We start from the raw sequence: 15,516 nt of genomic DNA on the forward strand, positions 1-15,516 counted from the left end.
TAAAATTCAAATCTATAAACAAAATCTATACAATCAATAAAATAAACATTAATTTTATATAGTGTTTACATATGCTTTATCTTTCCCAACATTGTTAATTTGTTAGTGGAAGTTAAGAGTTTATCATGGAAATGGATATGTATGCTTTTCCAGTGGCATCTGAAATTTTAGATTTCATGATAGGGATTTTTGTAGTTAAAATAAGAATGCTTAAAGGAACAAAGATGTATGAAGTAAAATTGAATTTTGTCACGTTATTCGAAAGGAGCTTATTAACTGAACAGCCACAGTGTGTATTTTCATGTACAGTTCTCTGCGAGGAGTCATCTCCTTAATTTCTCAACAGGAAATTTAAAGATTTTGACTACTGTATGGTCCAAATAATACCGCCTCAGAGAATCCTTTGCAGTGATACATAGCAAGCATTGGAACAATATACATAGTATAATAACAAATAACATAATACATTATATGTGATGTTACAGAACTATTTTATATCATAATATAAAGAAAAGCTTGTGGCTCTGACATGAAATAACAATCAACTTGAAAATTTAATGTAAAGACAGAATTTAGAGCAAATCCTAAGTTATATGCAGACACTATGCCATTTTATATAAGGAACTTGAGCCTTGTAGATTTTGGTATCTGTGTGTGTGTGTCTGGGGGGGGGTCCTGCAACCCATCTCCCCCCCGCCAGACAGCAAGGGATGGCTGTATTTTGAAACTTTTTAGGAATTAATGTTTTAATTATAGAAAAACAAAGTTCACTTACAGAACTAAGCATTTTAAGAGGAACACTATAATAACAGAACTGAATTGAAAATTCTAATGTGAATTCATGTCTTTAAAAGAGCATGCAATTTTCATGAGTCTTCCCTTTGTCCACTGAAACAGCCTAGGGACAATGTCACTCTAAGTTTCCATTGTTTATTAAAAAGAACAAGAGTTCCTTGAAGATACAGATAATTCCATTGGCCCAAGGTGAGCCTGAAACATACTCTGGTGCCAGAAAGCTGAATATGTTTCCAGGGTTAATGGAACAATATCAAAAGTGCACATAAAGCGACTCCCATTGAACAAAGTGTTGACAAATTGAGCATCTAAAGATGATTACAAACTTCAGTTAATTAAAAAATAATTAAATCTATAAAGACATGAGTTCATAATGATAACACACAAAAAAAGAAAAGGTAATATATTCTAAGCTATAGAATGTATTGTTGAGTCTTTTACTTAATCATCTTCACATTACAAACCCATTTTGTGTGTTTCTTAAGAAAACGGGTCCCTGTTTATATTGGAAGTTGTTTCCTATCTATTTAGGGTCACTTCCTGCATTGATACCAGCATATACATTTTGAAATATACTAGTGGGAGGTCTTGACCTCTATCTGTATATTCCTATAGTAACAAACAATGATTTGGACTTTATTTCTAACTTTTTTTTTAATCTGACTTGTTTATTTTAGGTAAAGATAAGCCACTAAATCTTCTTCCAAATTTGAGTCTATTTTTCAGACTAATATTTTTTGTATTTCATTTGTTCCAAGTCTCTAATTTACTTCTTTCTTTTTTCATTATAAAAATCCAGACCCCACCATTTGAGGCCCCCTCATGCCCGGTGGTCCCTCACTCAACTTCCTTCTTAATTGTATACAATCCCAAGTCTAATTTCTAATTGGCTTAAACTGTTTTTTAATGGCATTACACACACTTTCAGTCTTTGGCTTGTACGGGCCCTTTCCTCCATCCATTTTTTTCAAGTCTAACTTCTTCAAATTCGTCAAGTATAAGAGACCCTCCTGTTACCATGTCTCCAGGTATCCAATAAATCCTTCCCTAAAACTCCATACAATACTAGACTCTTTCTTTCTGAGTATCTCCATTTTGGTCTGTACCACACACTAGACACTTAGTATCATGTTTTATACTATTTTATTGCTATTTTGTATGTTTATCATCTCCCCTTATCTAGAATAACATTCCCTCAGTATCTAAAACATTATTGATCACTCGGTAGACACTTAATCAATACCTGCTAGATTTTCATTCATTCATTCATTGTTATTGTTTATATACATGACAGTACAAGCATTGTTTTTGTCATCTGCACTTTCTCTCCTACTTCATACTTGGCCTCTAATTCATTTAATGCATACCTGTAGATTCAACCTCAGATTCAACCTGTAGATTCATTCTACAGTCTTTTATTATTATATTATTATTATTATTATTATTTATTATTATTAGCCAGATGCATAACCAGAATTATAGATCAATAGTTTTCTCATTTAATGACCATATTTTGCTTTGTCATAGATTCACTTTTCCCAACAACCAAACAGTCATTAGACATTTGGATTACTTCTCCTTCCTCATCTGAAGTGTTGCTGACTTGATTCCTCAAGCTTTTGAGGGGTAAACAGTACTCCTCATGTCCACATTTCATGTGATGGGTTTCTCTCTCCTGATCAAGCACACTTCATGAGAAAATGAACTGTATTTCTTTTGATCAATTTGCTTCTTCTAGTCACCTAGCAAAATACTACTAGTCCACTAAGTGAGTTAAAGCTTTCCTAATATTTTTATTGGGGTTTCTCTACTGTATTTTGAATTTCACTAATCACATCATCATTATCTGCTTGAACAGACTGGAATTTTGATTTGATTTTGTTTAGAAATTTATTAATAAATTTTTATAATATTATGAATAAAAAGTAGTTGCTGGGCTTCCCTGGTGGCACAGTGGTTGAGAGTCCACCTACCAATGCAGGGGACACGGGTTCGTGCCCCGGTCCGGGAAGATCCCACATGCCGCAGAGCGGCTGGGCCCGTGAGCCATGGCCGCTGAGCCTGCGCGTCCGGAGCCTGTGCTCCGCAACGGGAGAGGCCACAACAGTGAGAGGCCCGTGTACCGCAAAAAAAAAAAAAAAAAAAAGAAAAAAGAAAAAAAAAAGTAGTTGCTTTCAATTTGTTTTTTCACAAAAATATATTAATTGACTTTTTTTCAGTATCCACAGCTTCGATTTTCAATACTTAGTCCATCCTATTGCCAACTGAGCCCCATACAGATACCAGCCTCAGAGCAAATGAATATGATTCTAGCATGGAGTCCAAATGAAACTAGAACTAATTTAGCACCTTTACCATCTAAATATTATATTCCAAACTCTTTCTTAACTGTGTTAACCTTTGAGCAAAATTTAGTTCATGTGTGAATTTCGGTAACATTGTATTACAGCAAAAATGTTTCTATCATAGATCTATTCATAATAAACATAGACACCCAAGGGTCTAACACTATCATTTTTGGTTATTAACACAATTTTTAAAATGATTCTTCTACATATATTGTTATAACTTTAAAAACCTGTCAGAAAACAGGCATTAGGGCTTCCCTGGTGGCGCAGTGGTTGGGAGTCCGCCTGCCGATGCAGGGGACACGGGTTCGTGCCCCGGTCCGGGAAGATCCCACATGCCGTGGAGCGGCTGGGCCTGTGAGCCATGGCCGCTGAGCCTGCGCGTCCAGAGCCTGTGCTCCACAACGGGAGAGGCCACAACAGTGAGAGGCCCACGTACCGCCAAAAAAAAAAACAAAAAACAAAAAAAAACAGGCATTAATGTGTTCCTTACTTTTTAAATAATAAGGCAAGGAGTTTCATAGAAAAATTTCCATTCTTAATATTTAATAAAACAACTCTTACAATTGCATGTGTTCATATAAACAGATTTCTTTAAGGTAAAACTTTATGAATATCACATCAATTTTCTCAGCCTACTGGTATACAAACTTTTAAAGCATTGTCAAATGTTTTAATTCATGTAGAGTTAACTATGCCATGAGAAGAAATATAACATTTAATTTTCCTCTCCAGTTCAGAAATTTTTTAAAAAATGATGAAAACATACAAAGTCTATCATTCTCCAACTCACTGACTGAATTATTATTCTCTGAAGATTCTTCCCTATTTAGAATTTGGCCCACGATGGCACTTTCAAATAATAATTTATAATTTCTTTCATTTAATTTCGCCTTAAGAAAAAGAACTAAAAGAATGTCTTTCCACTGGTAAAAATAGTAATTGCAAATACATTTGGACTCAGTGATTAGTGTTTTTTACTCATTTAGTCATTTTATTAATAGAATAATAGAACCCATTCTGCAATTGAAAGAGTTTTAATTATTTGGCAGTTGCAAGTCAAATGTGCATGTGTGTGTAAAACCACTTGTTTTGTATTTTGTTCTTTACCAAACTGAAAAGTGTGGGGTATCATTAAGGTTTTTATTTGTTTGTCTTTTTACACTTTATTAATATGTAATTCATATGCCATGAATTTCACCCTTCTAAAGTGTGCAATTCAATGGTTTTTAGTATATTCACAGACTTGTGCAACCATCATCATAATCTAAATTTAGAACAATTTTCTCATCCCTAAAAAAACCCATGTACCCATTAGCCATAACTCTCCAACCCCACCTCAGACCCAAGCAACTGCTAATCTACAGAACATTTATTTTTGCTGCCTACCTCCAAGCTTCAGACAAAATATATTTTATTCAAGTTCAAAATTGGTTTTATCAGAAATATATTTTGTAGGTCAGTATATTAGTTTTCTTATTGCTGCTTTAACAAATTTCCACAATTTTAGAAGCTCAAAAAGCAACAAACACCATGATCTCACAGATCTGTAGGTCATAGATCTGGAGGGCGTTGCTGTTGTCTCCACTCCAGGCCTCGCTAGGCCAAAATCAAGGTGTCAGCCAGCTGGGACTCTGGGCTACAGTCTCTGTGGAGAATCTGCTCCCAGGCTCATGCAGGTAGATGGCAATTGCACACAGTTGAGGGCTGAGGTCCCTACTTCCTCCCTGGCTGCTGGCAAAGTTATTCTCACCTTCTAGAGGCTGCCCCCCTTCCTTGGCTTGAAGATGGCCTTCTCCATCTTCAAAGCCAGAGACCTCCCCTTCTGTCTTATCTCTTCTGCTGGTTCTTCTGACTCCAGCCTGGGGAAGTTCTCTGCTTTCTAAGGGCTGGGGTGATTAGATGGGCCTACCCTGATAATCCAGTGGAATCTCCTAAAGTCCTTAATTTAATTAGACTTGAAAAGTCCCTTTTGCCAGACAACAGACTTGTGGATTTTGGTGATTAGAGTGTGGACATATCTTGGGGGCCACTCTGCCATCCACAGTCAGAACTTTGTCATAGTTCCCACTTTTAGGAAGATGACATAGACCATTGACCAAAAGAAGTCAAAATAAACTGAATGAGACATACATGCGTAAGTTTTTAGTAGTCATAAAACTGGTTTCAAAAAACGTGATGTCGGGCTTCCCTGGTGGCGCAGTGCTTGAGAGTCCGCCTGCCGATGCAGGGGACACGGGTTCATGACCCGGTCTGGGGAGATCCCACATGCTGCGGAGCGGCTGGTCCCGTGAGCCATGGCCGCTGAGCCTGCGCGTCCAGAGCCTGTGCTCCGCAACGGGAGAGGCCACAACAGTGAGAGGCCCGCGTACCGCAAAAAAAAAAAAAAAAAAAAAAATGCAATGTCTGTATTTTTGTAACTCATGTTATTTTAAAGTCTGAAGTCTCTGTCTGCCTCATTGCAATTAACTTCATAGAAATACCTTCCAGTAAATTTAGTCCAATTCTTGGTTATTTTTGGTCAAGCTCAAAATGATCAGTTTGATAAATTCTCAACTTCTTTCTCCATGCCCATGCTTATACACTACTCCAGTCCCGCAACTGACCCTATTGCCAGAGGAAAATTAACAACCTCATTTGGAAGTAGGCGTAGGGACCCCAGATTTGGTGTCCACTTTCTAAATGTTCATTTTCCCTTATTAGTCTCCTGGTCTCAGCTACTTCTGTCTTCATAGTCATTTGCTTCTGGGCATATTTGATTCTAATTTAAATACACAGTGAGTGTGATCCAATGATCTCTGATTTCTCAGGCCTGGCAGGAGCTCCACAAGGTGCTCACTTGGACTCTCAGCTCAATTTCCCAACTATTTTTATTCTTTTCTTGGGACCCATATAAAATTCACAGGATCCAATCTTTGTCATTACAGGCTAGCAGGAAAACCAGGATGGCTCTGAGCTCCAGAAAAGAGCTCAATTGTCTCCAATCCCGAAAAGACCCCAAACTTTGTGGGTCCTCCTGTCTTGTTTCTTACCATGATTTTCTCAGGACTCACCCTTCAGGGGACAGAAGAACCTCAACAATTTTTCAATCTCCTGTGCCTGGGTCCCCACCCTCCACTGCCCCAGCACTGTTTATGTGGTGGAAGAGACACACAGTTCAAGTTCTTAGTCCTTACACAGCCAACCAAATCCATCAAGGCTCACAACAGAAGCACTGCCCTTTGAATTGAGCTCAGAAGTGGCCCATCATCTACATAGCAGGTGATTATGGGCAGAGGTCAATACAGTGAGTGCAGTAGTATCTTTAGCCCTATCAGGCAGGTGGGAGTTGGCTCATCCACTCATAGTTTGAAATTTTGTAACCTCAACCACATATAAAGTACTTAAATTTAGAAGCTTGTTTTAACTTCTTCCTTTGGAATAATAAATATTTTCAAAGATACGAGGTATTTATGAATGCATGATCACTCTTTGAAATTAGTAAATCAATACTTATATACACAATGAATGATAATTATTGCATTTAACTTAAACTTGTATATTTAAATGACAATTTCTAAAGTATAATTTAAAAGTATTGCTTAATTGAAAATAAATGCATGCATCCCTTTAGTTTCTTAAACTTCTGTTTTCCAAAAATCTACTGTCCACAATTAAAACTTTAAGAAAATTTACTTTATCCTAGCCAAGTAGGACCTGGACTTACTCAGAATGGTTACATTAGATTATCTGTTTTCTCAATTTCTTTTACCAGTTAAAATTCCCATTATTGTTTTCTCCAAATACTTCCAAAGTTAATCTGAATAAACTGATTTAGGAACTTCTGCAGTTATTTATTGTTGCATAACCAATAACCCTAAAACTCACTGACATAAAAAATAGTCTTTTTATTATACTTGTGATTCTGTGGGTCAGAAATTTGGGCAGGGCACAGCAGGAACTGATTGTTTCCGCTACATCATACCTGGTGTGGGGTTGCACAAAAAAGCAGAAAGGCTGGAATGGCTGCACGTGATCAATATGCCTGGGCACTGGTTCTTCTCCACCAGCACCCACTCGGGCAGTGCCTTCCTGCAGTGTGTTGCCTTAGCTGCAATAACAAATATTGCTCTCTTTCCACAATGCCTTTCCATATAGCTAGCTTGGGTTTCCTCAGAATTCCCAGATTTGTGTCATAGCATCTGGCTTTCCTGAGAGAGGATGTTCCAGAAACTCAAGGTGGAAGCTGTAAGGCTTCTTACATCCTAGCTATAGAATTAAACAGCATCACTTCTACCACATTTCATTGGTTACAGATAGCTGCCCCAAGCCAAGGTGGGCGGGACTAGGCAAGAGCATGAATCTCAGGAAGAGTATGTAATTCACTGGAGCTGGGCTACCCTAGGGTTTAAGACATGGTGCTAATTTCTCCTTATTAAACCTTTCAATTTTATCCTGGATGTCATATGTTCTAATCACACTCATTTTTTTTGTTGTTTGCTTTGTGAATAAAAACATAGGGAAAGGAAGTATAATCATTCTATTTCTTAGTGGAAGTCTTCAAAGCAAGAGGTAAACAATATTCTATTCATGTTATATAGTACTGGGTGTTAAATTATATGCGTAGTCTACAATCCAAATGTAGAATGTACTTTAAAATCATTCCATGGTAGAGTTGAAAAAAATAAAATTAAAATAAAAAAATAAAAACTGAATAAATCACTTGAGCTAATACAGTCAGATTTGATTGTATTGTTGCTGTTCATAAAAGGTTGCAGAATGGACATATACACACTACCAAATATAAAATAGATAGCTAGTGGGAAGCAGCCACATAGCACAGGAAGATCAGCTCAGTACTTTGTGACCACCTAGGGGGGTGGGATAGGGAGGGTGGAAGGGAGATGCAAGAGGGAGGAGATATGGGGATATATGTATATGTATAGCTGATTCACTTTGTTATAAAGCAGAAACGAACACACCATTGTAAAGCAATTATACTCCAATAAAGATGTTAAAAATAAAAATAAATAAATAAAAGGTTGTAGAGAAGAGGAAGGTTAGAAGCAATACTCATACACTTGGACAAATTCACTTATTTTGTAGTTTCTTAAAGAGCATGGCTAACACTTTAGATTTTATGATGAAACAGGGTGGTGGTCATGATAAATTCAAATTAAGATTGAGGCTATCTATGTGATACAGTCTTTTTCAATCTTCTTTAAAAGTCATAATCCCAAGTGACATGGGTAGGTCAACATTGCACACAGGGTATTGCATGTGCAGAAGGAGACTGTCTACTCCATTTGTAGGTATACTCTTTGCCCTACCCACAACCTAGTCCCTCTTAGATTAGAAGCTTAGACACTCACAGACATTCTCCACTTGACATTTTACCCATCCTTTCTAGTTGGTCTAGACATGGCCCACTGAGAACCTAGCTTCTTCTCCTTACACATATATTTATGGCATACTTAAACATTTGTGATATTCCACTATAGAAAATATACATATTTAACAATCCACAGTATAAATAGGGTTGAGGGATATTAATTATCTCTGGAATTCTTTTCTAGTCTCCAAGGCTTCTTCAAAACCATCAGGTCTTATGTTTGGAAAATTCTGGATCCCTGGATTAGGAGTCCTTATACAAAGAGTCGCCTTAACCTCATGCCTGCCTTTCAATCACACAACTAAGTTCTATGAAGGAACCCGAGATGTGTTAAGGCAATATCATAACTAAGAAAATGTTATCTGGACCATATTCTTCAAATGTGCAGCACTGAAGTAGTAAACTTTTCATGGAGCATGTTACCAACTTGGATAATTCTCCATGCATTGTTAAAAAATAGTTACTTATCATGGCAAACACAATAACATCCTAATTCTTTACAAAGTTTCCAAACTGTGTCTGCAAACCTTTTATCCAATTGTTCATCCTATCAATATGTTCTGTATCCCACAGTCTTACCTGATTACATTTCATTCTGAATGCACCATGTACTTTCCATTTTCCATTACTTGGCTTAAACAATTCCTTTATTCTTAAAGGCTTGGAATACATTTTACCTTATCTTCAATTATCCAAAGCTTACAGCACTCAAATGAAATGTAATATATTATATTTATCATAGATTCCTACAACACTATTTATTAAATATCTTGATACCAACTACAGGCCTAGTCCCTGGTACCCTAGCACTGATATCTTGAACATACTAGATGCTTAATTAATATTAATATGTGAATAAATGAATGAAGAAACCTAATAATTAAATGGAATGTTATATTCCCCACTAATATTTGAGGAAGGTGAAACATTCAAGACCCTAAAAGAGGGATACCATAGAGCAGCATGAAATTAGATCACTGGACAGACACTTCAGAAGACCCATCAAATAGCCATATTTAGAGTGATAATGTTTTATGCCTTTTCCTATAGAATCTGAAAGCACATGAAATATAATGTAGAGTGTTCTAATGTTTGCTAATTATTGCCCTATAATTGTAATTAAATACACCTAAGTATTTCCTTTGAGCTTAAATACAAAATAAACTTGAAATACGAATTTGGTAATTATTTTTCCTTCATTGTCATTTCACTTTTTTTTTTTTTTCAAGTAACCATGGACTGGGATCAGAAGAAATGAAAAAACAGAAAAATTCAATGTCAAAATGATTTACTGTAGGACATATTTTCAATGGGAAAAACATAAAGAATAAGGAGTTGTAAGATCCCCACATTCTATGGAAATGAAAAACAATAATACTTAAAATTAAAATGCTTTTTAAGAGGAAAAAGGTACTAGGTGAGGATTTTGTGAGTTTTTAAAAACTGCTTTTCACTCAAACTTAGGATGAGTAAAACAAGCATAACTCTCCCATTTCTATAGTTCAATATAATATTAGCCAAACTCATTAAAAGGTTGTTATTCATCAGAAAGACTGCCTTTGTATAGTAGCTGAAATATGTATATATATATATATATATATATATATATGTAAAATTCACACAATAGCACCTTTAAAATTTTATTTGCCTTTAACTATTTTAAATTGTATTTATCTGCTATTAGAATGTATTTCATATAAAATATATGAAAATGTTTTACATATAAACTTCTATATAACTATATAGAGGAATGTGTATATTCTAATATTAACATTTTCCAAATACATATTTATAAATTCTAAATTTTTACCTTTTATCCAGCCATAATCTGGACACTTTTAGGAATTTCATTATCAAAAGGAAAAATGAAAATCTCAAAATAATTCCCCTACAAAAATTGCAATCTGATTTTATGCAGATATAGCCTTCCTATTATTGTTTTCTTTCCTTTTAAAAATCATAACTTAATAACTTCCTCTTTTCTTCCTTCCTCCCTTCCTTCCTTCTTTCCTTCTTTTTTTCCTTCCTAATACCAGAAAATAAGACTTGGCCAAAATGGGAAAAGCAAATCTTAGAAGTTATCAGACTCTTTAAAGTCATGCATGTGATTTATGTTGCCCTAAAGGCTAAAAACCTCTAGTTCTGACCGATCCTTTAGAATAATATTCAACTGTCTTCTTCTTAACATTCCACATGGTTATAAAATTCATATGCCACATCATGTCTAAAACAACACTTCTGATTTATCATCCCTTTCTCCTGTTGCTTCCTTCTTCTTTTCTAAATGGCATCCATGTGATGATTCAAGCTGAAAACCTGGACATTACCACTGAACCCTCCTATGGAGGACACTCCATTGGCAACCCCTGACACTGACCAATCCCCTTTTCTTCACTTCCTCTTCATTCTAGAGTCTAGAAAACAAGAAACCCATGTTTCCCATTTGTGCCTACAGCTAGAGGTTGCCATGTGACCAGGTTCTGGGCAATGAAAAAAAGAGCTAAGGATGTTGAGGCTTCTAAGCTGGCTTTTATGGTCTTGATCAAAAGAATAGATGTAACTCATGACATTAAATCTCTTTACTTTTCCCTTCTTTCAGTAGGTGGACATGATGCCTAAAGTTGTGACTGTTTTCATGTGACAGAGAGGCAAGAAATAGATGAGTAAAATTTCCTCCAGTGAAGGATTCAGGAGCTGGAATATAGCTTGGAACTTTGATGGCAGTTGTAAAGAACTGAACCACTGCCAGGTGACGCTTGCTGCCAGACTTCCTGTAACTATCCTGTGTTGAACCACTACAGTCAGGCACTCTGTTACTTGCAGCTCAAAGCATTCCTAACTGCTATATCTCTCCTTCTATCATTCCCTCCTTCCCATCTCCCAAATCATTCCTCAACTAAATTTTGTCAAGTCTACCTTCAGAATATATCTTAAGTACTACAACCCTATTTCAAAACTCCATTATCTCTTTCTGAGATTATTGTATTAGCTTCTTAACTGATCTGTAGTTCCACCCTTAAATTCTACTTATCTATTCTCCATATAACTTAAAGAAATGGTATTTCTCAGGTTTACTGTACATTGTGATTTTTGTTCCTTTTACCTAAAATGCCCTTCTGTGGAGCCTTCAAATAGTTGGAGCCTTTTCATTCCTCTGCTGTTACAAATATCTATACTGAAAGGAGCCTTACTTGACTATTTCATCTAAAGTGGCCCCTTCACAATCATTCTTGAATAACGTTATCCTGTTTACTTCCTTCATATCAAGGTAGTCCAAAATTATCTTTTTTCTTTGATTATTTATTGTCATTTTCTTCCAACTATTCTATGAACTCTTAAATTATCTTATTCACCACTATATACCCAGTATTTAGAATAATTTTGATTAATAGTAGCCATTCAATAAATATTTGTTGGACAAATACATTCATGCATGGAAACTCAGAAATGTCTTCAACACTCAAATGTATTAGTATCTGAAGTCTCCCTAATATATTAATTCATTAATGTTTAGTTGCTGCCTTTTGGAGAGTGTATGTTGAAATAGTTTATACATTAGTTAGAATTAATTGTTAACTTCCTTCTGACAGATTCCTGAAGATAAGATTTTATATATACATGTGTGTGTGTATATATATATATATACCCACACACATATTATATATATATATATATATAAAATTAACATTATATACACACACAAACACACATATATAGTGGCAAGGCGGAATATCATGGATTGATTCTTTGCTAAGTCTTGTCAGACCTAAATTAACAGTTTGCAGTAAAACTGGAAACCTACTATGAAAAGTAAACTCCTTGGCACAGCGGAAGATACACAGTGTTAAAGATTACAAAGGCATATATACATTAGTTTCCCAAGGTTGAAATTATAGGATATGGCATTCCAAAAAAAGATACTTTTCATTGTGTTATTTCTAATTCCCAACAAGTTAAACTCTGTTGAGGGGTGGTTTAAAAGTGGATCATGACTGCAAGAATACATTTTAGTTCTTACATTCTCCTAGTATATGCCTAAGATTCCTTACTTCTCTTAGGCCTGATCCTGTCTGAGTGCTGTGATCTAACTGTTCATTTAGTTTTAAATAACTTATAAACATTGATTCTTTTTTTTAATCTTGTTTTTAAGTAGTAAAAATGAAACATGGTTGCTGAGAGGAATAACTGTGAATGATTTTATCTTGTAGTTTGGAGGTCCAACTAAAATATAAGAGTTGGTTCAATTGGCTAACAAGGAATTACTTAACTTTTGGGCTTTTTCCATTTAGTTGAACAGCATTTCCATGGATTCTAAATTTAAAATGGGAACACTTTTAATAAGAGGTATAAGTAAAGATGACATCAGTTTCATGTCTGATGAAAAGCTTGATTCCTCCCAGAATCTGCTTTAAATTCTTACTTGATGGCATGCTTTTTTGTTAAATGCTACATTGCACGTCTACTTTGCCATTGACCTAAAGCTCCAGACTTTCCCCAAAGCACTGGGCTCCAGAGCTCTCAGTTATGAAAGGCCAAAACCATTTGACATTCTCTAGTCTTTAACAACCAAGTATTCTACATCCATTAGAGACCTCCCTTCATCTGGAATAATGCACTGAAGACACCACACTGACGTTTCTATTCTCTACTGTTTCTTCACGATGGAGTAGATTTCTCTCTCATAACTGTCTACCATTGTTGATATACACTGTGGGACATATAGAACTATTTCGGCTGCTCTTAGATTCCTCAACACTTCAAGGTTTATATTATTGTGTCTCTTCATTTTAAGATTCAACTCAGGGGGTTAGGTACAGGGTAAAACTTAACACAAACATCTCCTGTGTCAACATAAAATCCCTCTCCTTCTATTTTCCAAGCTCTTGTCTGAAAATGGAAAAAACAAACCTGACATCTTCCTTAAAATCTTTATTATTCATTTAGTTGCTAAGAATGTGTTACCATAAACATTAATATGTCTGACAACACCAGAATAAATGACAGTCCCTCCTTTTGCAGATGTAACACCTTTGTTTTCAGGGTCTAAGAAAGTGACATATGTTAATATTTCAAAAGTTATTATTCTACTTCATTTGTACAAGTTAGATTATTTTGTGTTGAAATGAAAAGACACACTCATATTATCTTAACTGGTACAGAATTATTTATTTATTGTAAGGATACTCTAAAAAGTATGAAATCATAAGGCACCATTTCATGACCTATAAAATTTACAGGCCAACCAAGAAGTGCTGACTAGAATGACCACAAACTGTCACTGGGAAGCTAACTTTCCCTAATAATTTTGGGGGGAAAATTCCTTTCATAATCAACTGATTGTTTATAAATCTCCCAGGACTAGATTATATCTTAGGTCATCAATAACCTAGAGACAGTAATAGTGTCATTGCCTTGGAGGCTGGCATCTACTGTATGTCAAGCACTCTGCCTCTATCTATGCTTTCCAACTCTCTTCAGCCATCTTTGTGGACATTTCCAGTGGTAGGTATAGTTTCTGATTGCACACTAACTCACCTTCCAGGCAGAATGGATGACCAACTTTCTGCTCAAATTGATGTCCAGGATGTCTTTTCTGAGATCACTCCTGTGAATGTTCAGTATACTAAATTCTTTCCTTGTAAAGACACCTATGAACAAAAGAATTGTTTTTTATGTTATATCTTATAATCATAAGAGACCTCCTTTGAAACTCCAGAATGTGTCTATTTTTAGGACTCAGATTTTTAGAACCACAGATATATGTGTGTGTGTGTGTGTGTGTGTGTGTGTGTGTGTGTGTGTGTGTTTGAGGAATCTGTTAATTTAAGAAACTTGTGTTTTCAGTGACCCTGGGCATCAAATGTCTTCATACTGCTTCCATTTAATAAGGAAATATTTTGAGGGCGTATATCACTCTGTTGGGGTAAATCAACTTTGCTTCAAGATGTAATTTAACTGCCAGCTTAATGTGTAGCTTGGGTTGAAAAGTTATTTAGTAACCTGTGATCAAGTATTTAGACTCTAGTAGATTCTAAAGCAAGCCAAGTTCTCTTTTCCAAAATGAGAATTATTTATACATATAAAGAAAACTATGGCTTTGCTCCAAATCCCCAAGAGATCTTTCTTGCAATTCTACTATTAATCTTGTCACAGGCCTCAAGTTGCATCCCCTCTTTTTTAGATACTTCAAGCACTATTGAACCTGTAAAGATTTCCCTTTATTGCAGTAAACAGCTTTTGGGGTCATAAGATAAATGAGTTGGAGAAGGTCACTCACTTGGTGGTTATAGTCACATAAAATCTAAAAAGTTACACTGATCCTCCTACACCTTCTTCCTGGTATGATGTTCAAGATGCAGCTCCTTGCTCTTCACATATCTACCCCTATGGCCTTAAGTCACTGGATGCACAGAAACTTCAGAAATGTAATGGATTTTCATAAGGCTTAGCTGTCTTCCTCTTCCAGGCATAGAAGACTTGTCACTTCATACTTGATGTTATAAATTTAACGGACAAGGACTTTGTCCTAGGAGAGAGTAAATCCATTAACTTGCCAGTGGACACTTTTAGAATATAGGCTAGGAGGTTTACATGACCTTGAGGCAGAATCCTAGAAGTTTGTTGCTGTTATTTTGGGTTAAAAATAAAATATATTTGGTCACTCAAGTGAAAAATAACAGAAAAGAAATGGCTTTACTATTTCAATAGCCCTGTACCAAGTACCAGGATTGGTGGGGGAGGTGGAGTGGATATGTTCCAATAACAAGGTAACATTCAGAGTAGATATAAGTAGAGCTGCTCTTGGCTAGAATTTGGGTCGTATGAAGACAAACTTTCAAAGACCAATCTGGGAAACTGAATGAGGAATTCAGATAAATTACTATATTACTCTATTTTGCATGTCTTTAATCATGTTGTTTACTGAGGTGAATATAAGAAAGAGACTGAAAGATTGCTCAGTAAGAGTTGAGTATCAGAGGATTTTTTTTGAATTTTTGAATT

This window comes from Mesoplodon mirus, assembly GCF_964341445.2.
Source record: "Mesoplodon mirus genome assembly, chromosome: 13".
NCBI lineage: Eukaryota > Metazoa > Chordata > Mammalia > Artiodactyla > Ziphiidae > Mesoplodon > Mesoplodon mirus.